The sequence below is a fragment of the Podarcis liolepis genome, assembly GCF_965112155.1.
Source record: "Podarcis liolepis genome assembly, chromosome: 2".
NCBI lineage: Eukaryota > Metazoa > Chordata > Lepidosauria > Squamata > Lacertidae > Podarcis > Podarcis liolepis.
The window spans coordinates 17,158,658-17,175,517 of NC_139555.1; the positions used below are offsets into that span (position 1 = coordinate 17,158,658).

Consider the following 16,860-nt stretch of genomic DNA (forward strand, 5'->3'; position numbering starts at 1 on the left):
TTGTTGCTCATTGGCTCGCAGCATTCAAGCATCTGATCCAGTCTCCATATATGGAATGAAGGTTCCATTGAAATCAGTGGGACAAGATTGTCATGAGTTAAGCCCCATTGTCTTTGATGGGACCTCAGTTCAACTGATGTAGTCAACAACCAACTCCATGATAATAGGCCCGTAAAGTCCAGCGAAGACTCTTTAAAAGCAGTTTTACAGAGAACTACAAAATATAATGTATAATAATTTCTATATGATTTAAAATTATCAGAAGGATAGATAGTGGGTGGCATTACCATCTATTTGTCTGACAAATAAATTATTATTTTAATTTCTCTATTGCTGCGTTGAATATTTCATTCCAGCTAAGCGTTAACCACAAGCAGGGTGCTACATGATGGCTTGGTCATCTCTTCCTGATTTTTCCTAACTGCCAACAATTAAGAAGTATTCCTGTCAGAAGAACAAGTCAGCTATGCACTTGGCTCTCAAATTATCCCTGAAAGTATATTTTGCTTTCATGAACAGCAATCTCTTCCTTAGCTTGGATGGATAAGAAGAATATACTTTCCTCATTTATGAGAAAACTTGTATTATGGCCTCAAGGCTCTTGTTTAATAAAGAAAGAAAGCTTTTCCAGATCCACACAATCTTATTTTTGAAAGAGAAAATAACCCTATCATTACACTCTGTGACACTGATCTGCGGTATAGAGCGAAGAAAACGAACTCTTAAATGGTGCCATATTAAATATTTGAAGTCAAAAAATAATATATATATAGCTGTTTCCTGCAAGAGCTGTTATTAGAGGCTTATGAAGAAGTGTTCTTTGTAGAAATAAAGATGCGTGGTAATGGACCTGTAAGCCGATTTGCATGACACATTTAAATTACTACCTCATTGCTCGATATAATCTATCTCTGGAGACATTTCAAATAAAGTACATTTTGAGAGAGAAGTATATGTTTAATATCAGTACTGTCCAATGTGAATTAGATTGTTTTCAGCATCTGAAGAATGTAGAATGAAGGCAGATTAGTGATGGTGGGGTGATGGCAACAACTCCTTGATGGGATACAAGAAATGGGGATTGCAAGTTGTTCATTAACCAAATTTAGCAGGGAAGCTTTATGGATTTTACGTTAGCAATGAAATGCAGAAATCTACAATGGCCTTTTTGTGGAACATGTGGTGATCTAAAGGTCTTCACAAAAGATCAAAATCAGGATTGCTGCAACTGACCAGAAACAGAACTTTTTTTGGTTTGATCTGGTCCTGTACTTGTACAGTGGTACCTCGGGTTACAGATGCTTCGGGTTACAGATGTTTCAGGTTGCAGACTCTGCTAACCCAGAAATATTACCTCAGTTTAAGAACTTTGCTTCAGGATGAGAACAGAAATTGCACGGTGACAGCGCGGGAGGCCCCCATTAGCTAAAGTGGTGCTTCAAGTTAAGAACAGTTTCAGGTTAAGAACGGACCTCCAAAACGAATTAAGTTCTTAACCCGAGGTACCACTGTAATAGGTAATAGCAGCATAATCTGCAAAAATCAGCCAAATGAAGCATCTCGTGCCAAGAAGGTGAGCATTATGACCTGTTGACCAGTGATCTAGACAAAACCAGATAAATGTATAAAGCATACCTTATAGGTCGCTTCAGTTGTCTTCTTCAGAAACCTACAAAAACCTGGACCTAGATCTCTTATAACACTATAAGTGCATTAGCTCTATAGATTATTCATTTAAACACAAAAAATACAAATAAGGACTTGAATAATGTAAAAAAATATACAGGTGCCTATTATTTATTTGTCATGCTTTTAAAACACCCTTCAATCAAAGTACCTAGGGCGGTATACAATTCATCTTAAGAACACAGCCTAAAACATCATAAACTTCCTCTAAAGTACAGAAGGGACATTGGTGGTGCTGTGGTCTAAACCACAAAGCCTAGGGCTTGCTGATCAGAAGGTTTGGTGGTTCGAATCCCTGCGACGGGGTGAGCTCCCGTTGTTTGGTCCCAGCTCCTGCCCAACTAGCAGTTTGAAAGCACGTTAAAGTGCAAGTAGATAAATAGGTACCGCTCTGGCAGGAAGGTAAATGGTGTTTCCGTGTGCTGCTCTGGTTTGCCAGAAGCGGCTTAGTCATGCTGGCCACATGACCTGGAAGCTGTCTGGACAAACGCTGGCTCCCTTGGCCTATAGAGCGAGATGAGTACACAACCCCAGAGTCGCCCGCGACTGGACCTAATGGCCAGGGGTACCTTTACCTTTTAAAGTACAGAAGTAATTTCATATAAGAGATACGCAATCATGTAGATCTCACAAGTAGATTGGTTGGTTTTTGCATACCTACCACTCTCTGCAGGACAAGCATTTGCAATTGGGTGATTTATAAATAAAGCATCTACTTACCAAGAGTTCCATTTTAATTGGTGTGGTTCATCAGTGTGGACTTGGCTGGTGCCAATACAAGTCCCATGTCATCTAAATCAAGATGCTAATGTCAAAGCACCTGGAGGGGTTTGTCTGAGTAGCTTTCCAGTTCAATACCACCACCAGGCAAAGCTCTGCAAGGTCTTTATTGGCATGTGTTCCCCGAACGACTAATTGTATAAAGTGGCATCTCACGTTAGTGTCTGTGGTGATGCTGGCTGTGTATGTGGAAATCTAAAAAGCCAGTTAATATCCTTTTAATTGCTGGAGTTCAGTGTCTCATTTCTGCCTTGGAAATGTGCCAGCAGAGAGATGGACACTGGGGAATGAAAGTGACAGCTTTTGCCAAGTTACTTCTATAGTGTAATATTTTAGCCTATTTCCATCAGTAGCTCCCAGATTTTAAATGGAAAAATGAGAAACAAAAATAGTCAGATTTCTCCAGATTCTCCAGATTTTTGGTCATGGTAATCACCCATATTGGCACCTCTTTTTATGTCTACAGCCACCATTTTGTGCTGGCACCCACAGCACTTATCAGTACAGTGGTACCTCGGGTTAAGTACTTAATTCGTTCCAGAGGTCCGTACTTAACCTGAAACTGTTCTTAACCTGAGGTACCACTTTAGCTAATGGGGCCTCCTGCTGCTGCTGCGCCACCGGAGCACGATTTCTATTCTCATCCTGAAGCAAAGTTCTTAACCTGAAGCACTATTTCTGGGTTAGCGGAGTCTGTAACCTGAAGCGTATGTAACCCGAGGTACCACTGTATGTGGGTATTGGAACCACTTAAAAAAACCAAACCAAACCAAACCAAACCAAACCAAACGGTCCATTCCTAAATCAAAGAGGACCGAGTTTGGAATATTGGGAGTCAGGTTATTGAATACATTCTTCTTGCCTAGGATTGTGCTGCAAATCTTCACTTGGTGTGTCAACGAACACACGCCATCTGCTCAAACAAGCATCATGCTCAAAGTATTTCCACATGGCAACACTACAGCCTTAAAAATACATTTGCCATAGGTGCAATTGGGGAATCTGGGTCTTAAATGGTGCTAATTGAAGGGCCGGTTCCAATAGGAACATGCAGCAGCAGCAGCAGGAGGGACATAATAAGGAAAAGGCACATGAAAGGTTGCATTCTGACATCATGTTTTTCATAGGGAGAAGGATTAGCATTTCCTGATAATCCTCCAGCTCTTTTTCCTGTGATACTGATACAGGCAGCCCCCCAATTTAAGCACATTCAATATGCATGCAAATGCACACCGCAACAAACCCAGAAGTGATTTTGAAAATCCCCCAAACAAGCCCAGAAGAATCCAGAAAGGTCAGAAAAGGCACAGAAAGAGCACCTGGCCTTTGCAATTGAAATCCCAAGAGTCCTTGCACCAACCGTTGAGGCCTGCAGAGAGTTAGAGTTCGGGGAAGGAGGTTATGAGAATGCGATGGTCTTGGAGTTTGGTGGAGTTTTTGCTCTGATTTTTTTTTTTTTTTTTAAAATGCACTTCTTGATCTCACCCACTCTGCTCGACGGTGAAGATTAAAATTTATTCTGAACGTATTGAAACAGAATGCTGGGTAAACCACGGAGTTATTAGTGAGGCAGCATTTGTGTTATTTCAGCTTGGCTGCAGTGTAAAAGTATTAGGATATGAAGGAATCATTGCAGCATGATTGACAGTTCGAGCGGGATAGACAGCTATAGTAAAATGTGCTGTGGCTGTAATCTAATGTGACTACCAAGGCTATAACTAATGCTGGTTGACTAGTAAAAGGCCATAATAAATATGTTGGTAGCTTGTCCTTATTATAGGGCGGATGCCTGGCTTAGAGTGCCAAGCTTCATTAGGCTGCTTTACGGCGCCCCAGTGTATCATTTTTTTCCTGCGTGTTGTAATTTTCAGAATTACAGTAGCATGTCCTAAGGCTGCCATAACAGAGGCTGTGCTGTAAAATGAAAAGCATTTTGGACAGGCACAGGGCATGGATATTTGCAATCTGCCATTCTGCAAAACTGATAAATGGGGAGAATGCTGATTAAAGAAGAGGTTTCTTTTTAAAAAAACAAACAAAACAAAAACAAGTTAATTGCTACCTAGCACTGGTTTCCGCAGAGCAGTAGGTTTAATTCTTGTGCCAAAAAGATGGGCGTTGCCCATAAGATGCCAAGAAGCACAGGATACGCATAAAGAAGCTAGCAAGATTTGTAAGTACAGGCATTTATGCTCATTCAATATGTGTGTGAATGCGCACACGTGCATTGCGCTGAGTCTGGAAGTTACCCAGAAATGACACAGAGAGGGGTGGAATGGGGCAGGGGCAGAATGGGGTGTTTGCAGGGTTTCCCCAGTGGTTTCAAATAGATGTGATTTCACTGACTCGCACAGTCCCTTGGAACACAACCTCCAGCAGCTGTTTCTCCCTTGTACTAACAAGACATGATGCATGTTTCTATCATCAGGGTTACATGTGCACATTATCATAGTAACCACATAGTGCTACACCAAATTGATGCTCCCATTCTCCCCCTCCCACTGTCTGGTCATATAGTCGCAGCTACTTCATTTTCAGAGACAAAAGTTCAGATTAAGCACATCTCTTTCTGGAGGGTCTAATCATGAATGTGCCCATTTTCTGATCTCTCTCTCTCTCTCGGACTGGGATTAGGATGAATAATCAAGCTGTATAGAAATGTGAATTTAAGACCACCATTCAGAATTGCCTTTACTTTTCTGCTTAGACTTTGGCCCTCATACCAATTATTATTTTTGTACGGTTTACAAGCATGTTCTCAAGCAGCATGTTTTCAGCAGACCTGCAAGGCACAGTTGTAAAGTCTTGTCAAGACTTTAAAGACTCTCGACTTCCGGTCGGTGCCAGCGCTTAATGGCGGTCCTACCTCCGAGCTCCGGAGAAGGACTGCTCCGCAAGTTCGGGTCTTACCCGCTACGGCGAGCGGGGGACCCCTAAAATCTCAGGCGCTGAAGCCTGAGAACAAGGAGATTCGGTGGGCACCTTTGCGCCCCCCGGTACTGCGAAAGAGCCTTTTTAAAGGCTATGGAGCGGCATCGGGAGTGAGCGCGGTGCTGAGAGTCGCTACCCAGCCTGCGGAGTGAAGCCGCGTCGCCATAAGCGGAGAGCGCCGATTCCTTCCTGAAAAGAAAATCTGGACTGAATTCCCGTGAGTAGGAGCTGAAAACCAATTGGGATCCTTTAAATTGAGAAAATTGGGCTAAAAGCGGGGAGGTTAAAATTAAGGAAGTCTGCCTCCCCCCGACTGCATGAAAGCGAAAGCAACGGAACTTCAAAGCTGCATCCGTTGAAGCCTGCTCTTTACTTAACTAAACCGGACATTTAAACCTCATATCTCCCCTCTAGCTAGCAGGGCAGAGGGGAGGTGAAAGAGACTTTAGAAACTGCATGATCTACCTAAAGTAAAAATCCTCTGCTGCCTCAGTTATCAAAAGCATGAAACGGTCTGCCTTTTAGGACAATAGGACACTGAACTGACTTTTTCCTGTAAAAGTGATACTGTGACATAAAGTTTATACAGTGTTTGGCTACAGTACATAATAAGATGAAACAGTATATACTGGGAAACGGTGGCAATTTGTAGCTACAAGCCTTCAGCTATACTTGCTTTAACTGTGTTAACTTTTTTTTTTTACATCTTTGGACACTCTCCTTTGTCTTAGTACTTGGACATTTTATTTTTTGGCCATTTTGATTTGCTCCCTCTAGAGGGTAAAGTAAAGTTCGGCACGGCCTAAGAGAGTGGAATTTTCCAACAGGGAACAGCTCTCGTGGGAAACGACCTTGACATGAGTGGCTCACAAGAAGAGATAGTCACAAGAGCCAAGACCAAGCAACAACAACAACAACAGCTGCAGCAGCAACAGACAAGGAAAAGAGGCTCAATCTCAGGCGTAACTGCTGGATCGGCAGGAACAACAGGACAAGAAAAAGGGACAGCTGTCTCTATGGAAGCCGTGACAGAAGCCCTGCTTAAAATAAATCAATCTTTGGAGTCTCTGACAAAACAGACTTCAGAAAATACACAAAAATTAACAGAAATATCAGTAAGACTAAACCAGAATACAGAATCTATAAACAAATTGGTGGAGGAAAATGCTACCACGCGTAAAATTGCTGAAGATGCTAAAGCTACTGCTGGAGAGACGCAAGAGAAATTAGAGCCGATCGCTAAGAAGGTTTATGAGCATGACGCAACTTTGGCCTTGTGGGAGTTACAGAGAAAAGAGAGAAATTTGAAATTAAGACTGATTCCAGAGAATGAAAGAGATAACCTTGTGGAATATCTGACACGGGAGTTTGTTGACTGTTGGGATCTTGAGGAAGACGAATTTAAAATTACAACAGCTTTTAGATTGGGCAAAAAACAGGACAGAAAGACCCCGAGAGACTGCCTGATCACATTTAGATCCAAGGAGGAAAGAGACAAAATATTAGGACTACATTTTGAAAAGGCCTTGCAAATTGGAAACTCAGCTGTACAGATCTTCAAAGACATTCCAAAATATATCTTGGATTTAAGAAACTTCTACAAGGATTTAGCTCTTCTGTTAAAGAAAAACTCCATCCGCTTCAGGTGGGAATTCCCACAAGGGCTGTCTTTTGATTACAACGGAAAGAAGGTGAAAATAAAGACAATTCAAGACAAAGACAAATTTTTGGGAAGAAACCAGGAGGACCTGCAGAAGGGGACCGTGGATCCAATTGCAGAACAAAGGAGAGCATTAGACATCTTGAGTCTCTCGTTTGGACAAAAACCACCACCATCAGAAGAAGAGCAACAACTCGGGGCTGTTGGAGGAGTGCCAGGAAAATAACAAGATGGCGCTGCAATTCCTTAGCTGGAATTGTAATGGGCTCAACGGGCCTTTGAAGAGAAGACAAGTATTTCATATTTTGAACAGAGAACAACTGGACGTGATATGTCTACAAGAAACTCATATAACTAGAGCTCACAGGAGATTACTCACAAATAAAAGACTAGGACAAGAATTTATTTCATCAGATAAAGTCAAGAAAAGAGGAGTTGTAATATATGTGAAAGAGAAATGGGCCCCAAAAATGATATTTAAAGATGAACAAGGGAGATATCTGGCAGTGGAGATACAAGTACAAGGAGAAAAATTTTTAGTTGTTGGAATCTACGCACCAAATGAAGGTAAATCTGACTTCTTTAAGAGACTCTATGAAACCCTGATGGACTATCTGGATTACAATATGATAATTATGGGAGACATGAATGGTGTGGTCTCCACTAACATGGACAAGGCACAAAGACTAACAGTCAGTAAGGAAGGGAGACTTCCTAAGACTTTCTTTGAAATGACGGAAAGCATGGACTTGATAGATATATGGAGAACAAGGAACCCTCTGGAAAGAGAGGGAACCTTTTTCTCTCAAGCAATGATGACCTGGACCAGAATCGACCAAATTTGGATCACTAGTGCTATGGCTCCAAAGATTAAGAAGGTGGAAATCTGCCCAAAAACTTGCTCCGACCATAATGCCGTGAAGATGGAGATGAAACTTACAATAACTGGTCAATTTAGATGGAGAATGAATGACACCCTCTTTCGAGATAAGGAGATCCTCACGAAGGCCCAAAAAACTCTAAAAGACTATTTTGAAATAAATTTGAGGGCCGACGTAGAGAAAAGAGTGATCTGGGACGCAAGCAAAGCGGTCATGAGAGGCTTCTTGATTCAACAAAATACAATAAAGAGGAAAAAACAAAACGAGAAAAAAGAAAAGATTTTGGAAAAGATAAAGGAAGGAGAGAAAAAATTAAGAACAAAACCAAAGTCCCAGGAGATCTTAAGAGAGATTAAGCTATATCAAACACAATATATGGAATTGATGAACCAAGAGATAGAATGGAAGATAAGGCAAATGAAACAAAAGACATTTGAATCAGCAAATAAATGTGGCAAACTTCTGGCATGGCAACTGAAGAAAAGGCAGAAATTAAATACGGTTACAAGCCTAGAAGTGGATGGAAAGAATATATCTAAACCCAATGAAATTAGAAATTGCTTTTTGAGTTATTTTAAAAAACTTTATACGCAAGGCCCGCAAAATGAAGAAGATATAGACAAATTCCTTGATAAATATGGATTACAAAAAATCTCTCATCAAAGCAAGATGGATCTGAACCAGAGAATAACAGAACAAGAGATAGAGGCTGCCATTCAGAACATGCAATTGGGCAAATCTCCAGGACCAGATGGACTGACTTCTAGATATTACAAATCGCTGAAGGAATGGTTGACTCAACCACTAAAAGAAGTTTGTAACGAGATTCTTGAGGGAAAAAGGGCACCTGAATCGTGGAAAGAAGCATATATTTCACTCATACCAAAGACAGAGACTGAAAAGACTCAACTGAAGAACTACCGCCCAATATCACTACTTAATGTGGATTACAAAATCTTTGCAGACATTTTGGCAAAAAGATTTAAAAGAGTGTTGATGGAAAAGATTCATAAGAACCAAGCAGGCTTTCTCCCCAAAAGGCACCTAGCAGACAATGTAAGGAATATAATAGACATTTTGGAAAAGCTAGAGGTGAATATAAACACTAAAGCAGTACTGATTTTTGTGGACGCGGAGAAAGCCTTTGACAATATTTCTTGGAGCTTTATGATAAAGAATCTTCATGGGATGGGGGTAGGCCAAGGTTTTGAGAATGGTATGGCTGCAATATACTCTGAACAAAAAGCTAAATTGATTGTAAATAATGTAGTAACTGAGGAACTTAAGATACAAAAAGGAACACGACAGGGGTGCCCAATTTCCCCATTACTTTTCATTTCAGTTCTGGAGGTGTTGCTGAATATGATTAGGAATGACCAGCAGGTTAAAGGAGTGCAGGTCGGAGCTAAACATTACAAGTTAAGAGCGTTTGCAGATGACCTAGTATTGACTTTGCAAGAGCCAAACACTAGTACGAAAAGGGTGTTAGAAATAATACAACAGTTTGGCCAGGTAGCTGGATTTAAGTTGAATAAACAAAAAACCAAAGTTTTAGGGAAAAATTTAACAGATACGGAAAAGGAGAAATTCCAAGAGGAGACAGGCTTGACAGTGGTCAAGAAGGTGAAATACCTAGGGGTTTATTTGACATCTAAAAATGTGAATTTGTATAAGGACAATTATGAAAAATGTTGGTCAGAAATTAAAAAAGATTTAGAAATATGGTCAAATTTGAAACTGTCAATGTTAGGCCGAATTGCTGTGATCAAAATGAATGTATTGCCTAGAATGCTATTTTTGTTTCAGACCTTGCAGATCCTTGACAAGATGGAATGTTTTAAGAGGTGGCAGAAAGACATTTCGAAATTTGTCTGGCAGGGCAAAAAGCCCAGAATTAAATTTAAAATATTGACAGACGCTAAAGAAAGAGGGGGTTTTGCCCTGCCGGACTTAAAAGTGTACTATGAGGCAGCAGCTTTTTGCTGGCTGAAAGAATGGATGCTCCTCGAAAACACAGACATTTTGGATCTGGAAGGTTTTAATAATGCTTTTGGTTGGCATGCATATCTATGGTATGACAAAGTCAATAGTGCCTTCAAAAACCACATTGTTAGAAAAGCACTATTTAATGTTTGGACAAGATATAAAGATCTGTTGGAAAACAAAACCCCTAGATGGGTGTCACCAGTGGAGGCTAAAGCAGTGAAGAAACTCAATATGGAGGTCGGATGGCCGAAGTATTGGGAAATTTTGGAACAGGATGGAGATAAGTTTAAACTACAAAGCCATGAGAAACTGAAACATAAAGTACAAAATTGGTTTCAATATCGGCAAATAATGGAGTTTTTCAAACAGGATAGGAAAATTGGCTTCCAGGTGGAAAAATCAAAATTAGAAACTGAACTGTTAGAACCCAATACTAAGAACTTATCTAGAATGTATAACTTGTTGCTGAAATGGAATACACAGGATGAAACAGTCAAATCGGCTATGATTAAGTGGGCACAGGATGTTGGGCATAACATCATGTCAGCTGACTGGGAATGGTTATGGAACACCGGTATCAAATTTACGGCATGTAATGCCTTAAAGGAAAATATTATGAAAATGGTCTACAGGTGGTACATGACCCCAGTCAAGCTGGCAAAAATTTATCATTTGCCCGATAATAAATGTTGGAAATGTAGAGAGACCGAAGGTACTTTCTATCACCTTTGGTGGACGTGCCCGAAGATTAAGGCTTTCTGGGAAATGATCTATAATGAAATGAAAAAGGTACTTAAATGTACTTTCCCTAAAAAACCAGAGGCCTTTCTCTTGGGCATTGTCGGCCAATTGGTGTCAAAGAGGGACAGAACTTTCTTTATGTATGCTACAACAGCAGCAAGAATACTTATCGCAAAGTATTGGAAGACACAAGATTTACCCACTCTGGAAGAATGGCAGATGAAAGTGATGGACTATATGACATTGGCCGAGATGACAGGCAGAATCCGTGACCAACGAAAAGAGGCGGTGGAAGAAGAATGGAAAAAATTTAAAAGTTATCTTAAGGACTACTATAAACTTAATGAATGTTAAAGTGTTGTGGTTTTCAGAAACAAAGGGATACAGTGATATAAGGTCAGAATATAAAGAGGACTAAGATGACAGAGGTTGGAAAGTAATAATTGGGAGTTGCTATAAAATTATGGACATTGGGATGCAGAAAGGGGGGGTATGGGGAAGTCCAAGAAAGGAGGTTTATGAAAATATGTTATGAAACTATACGTGTATGTTTGTCTTTTTAAGTGTTTGTCTGTTCTTTAAAAAATTTTGTAAAACCAATAAAAATTTTATATAAAAAAAAAGACTTTAAAGACTCTCTAAACTGCTGCTCTCCCTCTCCTCCAAGATGTTTTTTCTACTGCCAAGGTTCCAGGTGCATGTTTGCGTGGCGAGTTCCCGCCTCCCCCTCAGAAATAAGGACACGAGACACAAGAATTCGAGTTAATGGATCAAATTAGGCCACAATTTTATTGATTACAGGTGGTATTGAGCGGTATTGGCTTAGGCATTGGTCCTATCAACTAACCGGCGGCTTCAACCCGCTTGCTTGAAGACCGGTAAGGGTTAACCACCAGTAGGGGGAGTCCCGCTGATGCACATCAACTAGGAGCTCCCCCGGGGTCACCGCTCGGGGGCGTGCCGTGAGCCCAAACCTCCATAGGCTTAGGACAAGGCCACGCCCCCCGGAATCCTTTACCAGACTACCCTTTGTTTTGGGGGAAGGTGATGACGCTTCCTCCCCCCACTTCTTCTGCATAATAATACCCCCACCAATGCCTAACTGCCCATACCGGGAGTTGTGACGGTTTGCTACGAGGTAGGCGAAAACCAAATGGCTGGTGCCAATCTGCCAACTGGAAAAATTCCTACCAGGCCCCTTGATGGCGACCAACCGAAGTCCATAGCAACGTCAGAGAGCCTAGTGTAAAGGGTGGGAGGGGAGGGAAAACCTGATTAGCTGAGGCGCCAGCCATAAATAGAGCCGGCCACGCCTCCCGGGCCAGCCGAGGATTCCCCTGGTATTGCTTTCAGCCCCCGCGTGTGTGGGGAGGGGCGTGAAGCCCGCAACCCCACCTCCTCCCTAGCTCGGAAGTGGCTTTGTCAGAGGGCGCAGCATACATGTGGAATCTCACAGGGCAGGAAGGGTTTAAAATAAAGCACATGGAAGCAAAACATTAAAACCCCTGTGTGCTTCAAGTTTTGTTTAGCAAACCCGCAGATTCCTTTCCATTCCACCGTTTGACAGATACGTTTGAAAAGATCGATTCCGAAGTCCGTGTTTTGCCATGTGATACTTGCACTTATTGAATGATGGCTCAGTGCTGTGGCACAGCTAACACAACCCAGCTATCACCGATAAGCCTTTCTTATCTTTTTTGTATTAGGAGAGAGAGAGAGAGTGTGTACTTCTTATCGAGGGAACACAGTTCCCCTCTGGAGCCATATTCACTGAGTGGTAACCAATTCATCCGATTGGCTGAACTGAACTTAAAAAGAACCAAGCTGGCTTAGATTAAAGGTTCATCTAGCCTAGCACCCTACTTTCCGCAGATGCCTACAGAAAACCTCCAAGCCAAGCTTGAAGGCAATAGACATTACCTCATCACCTGGTATTCAGAGGCAGGCCGCATGTAAACCTGGTGCCATAGAGTTGTACGCATGACCATTTCCTCCTGCTCCAGTGCTTTCCCACCACTGGTGTTTGAAGTGGAGTACATATGTTGATGTTACCCACAATCCCTAGATATAGCTCCCATAGTTTATTGAGGAATACTGATGTTCGATGCGTTTACCTTCCAACTAGCTCCCATCCAATTTGAAAACGTAAGTCACAGTTAGGCAAAGGTGTGTACAGTGGTACCTCAGGTTACATACGTTTCAGGTTACAGATGCTTCAGGTTACAGACTCCACTAACGCAGAAATAGTACCTCAGGTTAAGAACTTTTCTTCAGGATGAGAACAGAAATCGTGCTCCGGCGGCAGCGGGAGGCCCCATTAGCTAAAGTGGTGCTTCAGGTTAAGAACAGTTTCAGGTTAAGGACAGACCTCCGGAACAAATTAAGTTCTTAACCCAAGGTACCACTGTACATCTGAGGTGGTGTCCATGTGCATGGTATCACTGAATTGGAGTTCACTGGGTTTGCAAGCAAGAGGAAACAAATGGAACAGTGTGCATCGGGTAAAAGTAAAAAAAGGGTAAAGGACCCCTGGACAGTTAAATCCAGTCAAAGGCGGTTATGGGGTGTGGCGATCATCTTGCTTTCAGCCCGAGGGAGCCGGCGTTTGTCCACAGACTGCTTTCTGGGTCATGTGGCCAGCATGACTAAATCGCTTCTGGTGCAACAGGACATTGTGACGGAAACCAGAGTGCACGGAAATGCCGTTTACCTTCCTGCCACAATGGTACCTATTTATCTACTCATGCTGGTGTGCTTTCAAACTGCTAGGTTGGCAGGAGCCGGGAAAGAGCAACAGGAGCTCACCCCGTCGCGGGGATTCAAACCGCCCACCTTCCAATCGGCAAGCCCAAGAGGCTCAGTGGTTTAGACCACAGCGCCACCCGCGTCCACATTGGGTGCAGGGCCATTCCGCAAGAGAGGGAATGGTGGGAGTTGTTCAACAGTGGAACAGCCTCCCGCTCGGTAGTGGACTCTCCTCCCTTCGAGGTTTCCAAGCAGAGGTTGGTGGGGCCATCTGTCATGGATGCTTTAGCTGAGATTCCTGCATGAAACCTTGGTGTCCCTCCCAACTATACAGTTCTGTGAAAACTTGCTTACATTTGTAATCAATAAAAGTTGTGTCCCAAGTACTGTTTGTTGGCATCCTTCGGGGGTCGAGATGCCAGCTGACTAGCCCCCAGCTGGATCATGCCCTTCCAGCCATGACGATTCCCCGATCTCTGGTGCGACGTAAATCAGCGACCATAGGCGCCAACTCCATGGGGCCTGAGGGGGCCCGAGCCCCCTCAAAAATTCGTTTGGGGGGGCTCCGCCCCCCAATAATCTTGGGCGCCCCTCCAGCAGAGCGCCACCGCCGCCCCTCCCCCAGCCCAAAATGCACAGGGTCGGGCTGCATGCCTCCTGCCCTCCCTCCCGAGCAAAAGCTCCACCCAATTTCCTTCGGAGCTGATTAATAGGCGCAGCACGCTCTCCCCTATTCGCTCACGAGGAGGCGGCGCCACTTTATCTGCATATTCATGAGCTTATTTATTATTCATGAGCTTTCCCGGGCCCCCCCTATATTTTTTATAAGTCCGCGCCCCTGTCAGCGACTCAGACTTCAAAAGCCCAAGCATGCTATAGTAACAGAGCATACTGTGCAAACAGAACAGGCATGAGGCTTGTGGAAACATACTAACAGCTAAAGATTTATTAAGCATAAATCAGGACAAAGAAAACACGTCGTATCCCTTTCTTCTCCTCAGAGAGACAGAGTCTAAAGCAAAAGCTATACACACACGGAAGTTCCCAGCAGACTGTGCTGGTATGTAAACAGACATGTGACATGCAACAGTTCCATGTCTGCAACTAAAGGTGGAATGGAATTTTCCAACACTTGTCCTGTATCTCAATTGTGTCTTGTTTGTGTGTGTGCCTGTCCCCACTCATGGCTTCACCACGCCCGGTCCCACAATGTCTGGACGGCCACAGGTCCCCCCCTGCTCTCTGTGCTGTGAGGCTACGAGCAAGGACCACGTGATGCAACTGGGCTTTCTTTTGATAACACCTGAAAGGCTGAGCTCCACTTTTGATTTCACGTACGTTGCTGAAAAGAAGATTTAGCCTCCACAAGCTATATTTCGCCCCTGCTGTACACTGACACGTTTTTAAAAAGAAATACTGTTTCCATAATTTGAACAAACAAGTTGCTCTTTACGGCCCCTTTCTGGGTGATGCACTGCCCCGTTCACAGTCTATCAATATAACTGGGCCACTAACATTTTACAAAGGAGACATAAAGAGGTTAAAAATGTTAGGAGAGTTCTTAGGTTCTCTGCCATCTCCCCCGCCCAGGGTTATTTCCTCTACCCCTCTCTTGAGTTTTTATCTCAGAATAATAGGATGGTTTGTGCTGAGGTGTGTGTTTGCCTCCATGCTTTATAGTTCTTGTTATTACTGCAGTGTTGACCTCAGCACATTTTATTTAGGTTTTTCTGTTTTTCATTTTTTAGTAAACAGCATTATGGAACAACGATTGGACAGCACGTATGAGAAAAGGAATGATTGATGAAAGACGAGCCGCTGGAGAGAGCCCCAATCTGCAAGACACTGAGAATCTTCAGCGACGGGAAGGGAGGAACTGATTTTTCAGTGCATTTTTTTTGGGGGGGGGGAGAGAAGTTTACGTAAAATAAATAAGAATGCAATGAAGAATAAATAGCATTGTAAATTCTAGGAAGCAGAGAGGATGGCATTATGCATTTTATCACGCACACAGCAATCTGGAGTCTGTGTTAGTTTTGAAAGTTCTCAGAGCTACGAAGCCATTCTAAAAAGAGCATTTAGATTGCCAGCAGTCTTCTGGCAAGGTGTTGAAAAGGTGTTGTTGTTTAGTTGTGTCCGACTCTTTGTGACCCCATGGACCAGAGCACGCCAGGCCCTCCTGTCTTCCACTTCCTCCCGCAGTTTGGTCAAACTCAAGCTGGTAGCTTCGAGAACACTGTCCAACCATCTCGTCCTCTGTCGTCCCCTTCTCCTTGTGCACTCCATCATTCCCAACATCAGGGTCTTTTCCAGGAGTCTTCTCTTCTCATGAAGTGGCCAAAGTATTGGAGTCTCTGCTTCAGGATCTGTCCTTCCAGTGAGAACTCAGGGCTAATTTCCTTCAGAGTGGATAGGTTTGATCTTCTTGCAGTCCATGGGACTCTGAAGAGTCTCCTCCAGCACCATAATTCAAAAGCATCAATTCTTCAGTGATCAGCCTTCTTTATGGTCCAGCTCTCACTTCCATACATCACTACTGGGAAAACCATAGCTTTAACTATATGGACCTTTGTTGGAAAGGTGATGTCTATGCTTTTTAAGATGCTGTCTAGGTTTGTCATCGCTTTTCTCCCAAGAAGCAGGCGTCTTTTAATTTCGTGACTGCTGTAACCATCTGCAGTGATCATGGAGCCCAAGAAAGTAAAATTTCTCACTGCTTCCATTTCTTCTGCTTCTACTTGCCAGGAGTTGAAAAGATAGGTGACCTTTAATGCCTTCCGGTTCCAGCCCTGTCCCAGGGGCCAGTTCACACCCACCCACCCAAGTTAACAATCTGATACTTCTTCTTCTTCTTTGGTGATCACTCCTAGCCGAGTAAGATTATCTTCCAACAATCCAATACATGCAGTGGAGGAAAGGGCGCACGTCCTTTCCACAGGATACAAACCTTTGTGATGCAAACACTGCCGTGCACAGTAGGCCAAATTCACAATTGTTCTTCCCTGCCTTTTGAAGGGGAGGGGTCACACAATGTTTGGCTCAAGCAGATATGGACCTATATCAAAGGTGGGCAGAATTCAAATCTTGTCGCATCTGCCGCCCTGATCTGCCAGCCAGATGCAAAATATCCCAAGAGTCAAACAGAGCACATTCTGAGCCTAAGAAAATGTTTTCAGCATTAAACTTTTAGGGAACTCGCAGTCCTTGCACTCAGAAGTCCATTTATTAGCTTTGTACACACTCCCAATTGCTCTGTATCCCATGCACTCTGACCCCTGGTTTGGGAAGTGATGTGCACGAGATGCTAGCCACAAATCCGTAACTGTTATTATTAATATTAATCTATTTATACCCTACCTGATGGGACTGAAGAGAGCTTGCAGATAAAAAAGAGAATCGCTAAAAACATAGGGGGTGGGGATCATTTTTAAAACCACTAAACATTAATAG

At 42.9% G+C, this 16,860-nt stretch overlaps 1 long non-coding RNA gene across 1 annotated transcript in view; it reads left to right on the top strand.

Moving 5' to 3' along the window:
* Nucleotides 1–15,347, top strand: part of LOC310700680 — an 81,559-nt gene extending 66,212 nt beyond the window's left edge. The window contains exon 4 of the long non-coding RNA XR_014522706.1: nucleotides 15,159–15,347. This is a non-coding gene — a long non-coding RNA (uncharacterized lncRNA). The remainder of the gene's footprint in view (nucleotides 1–15,158) is intronic.
* Nucleotides 15,348–16,860: the final 1,513 nt, after the last annotated feature.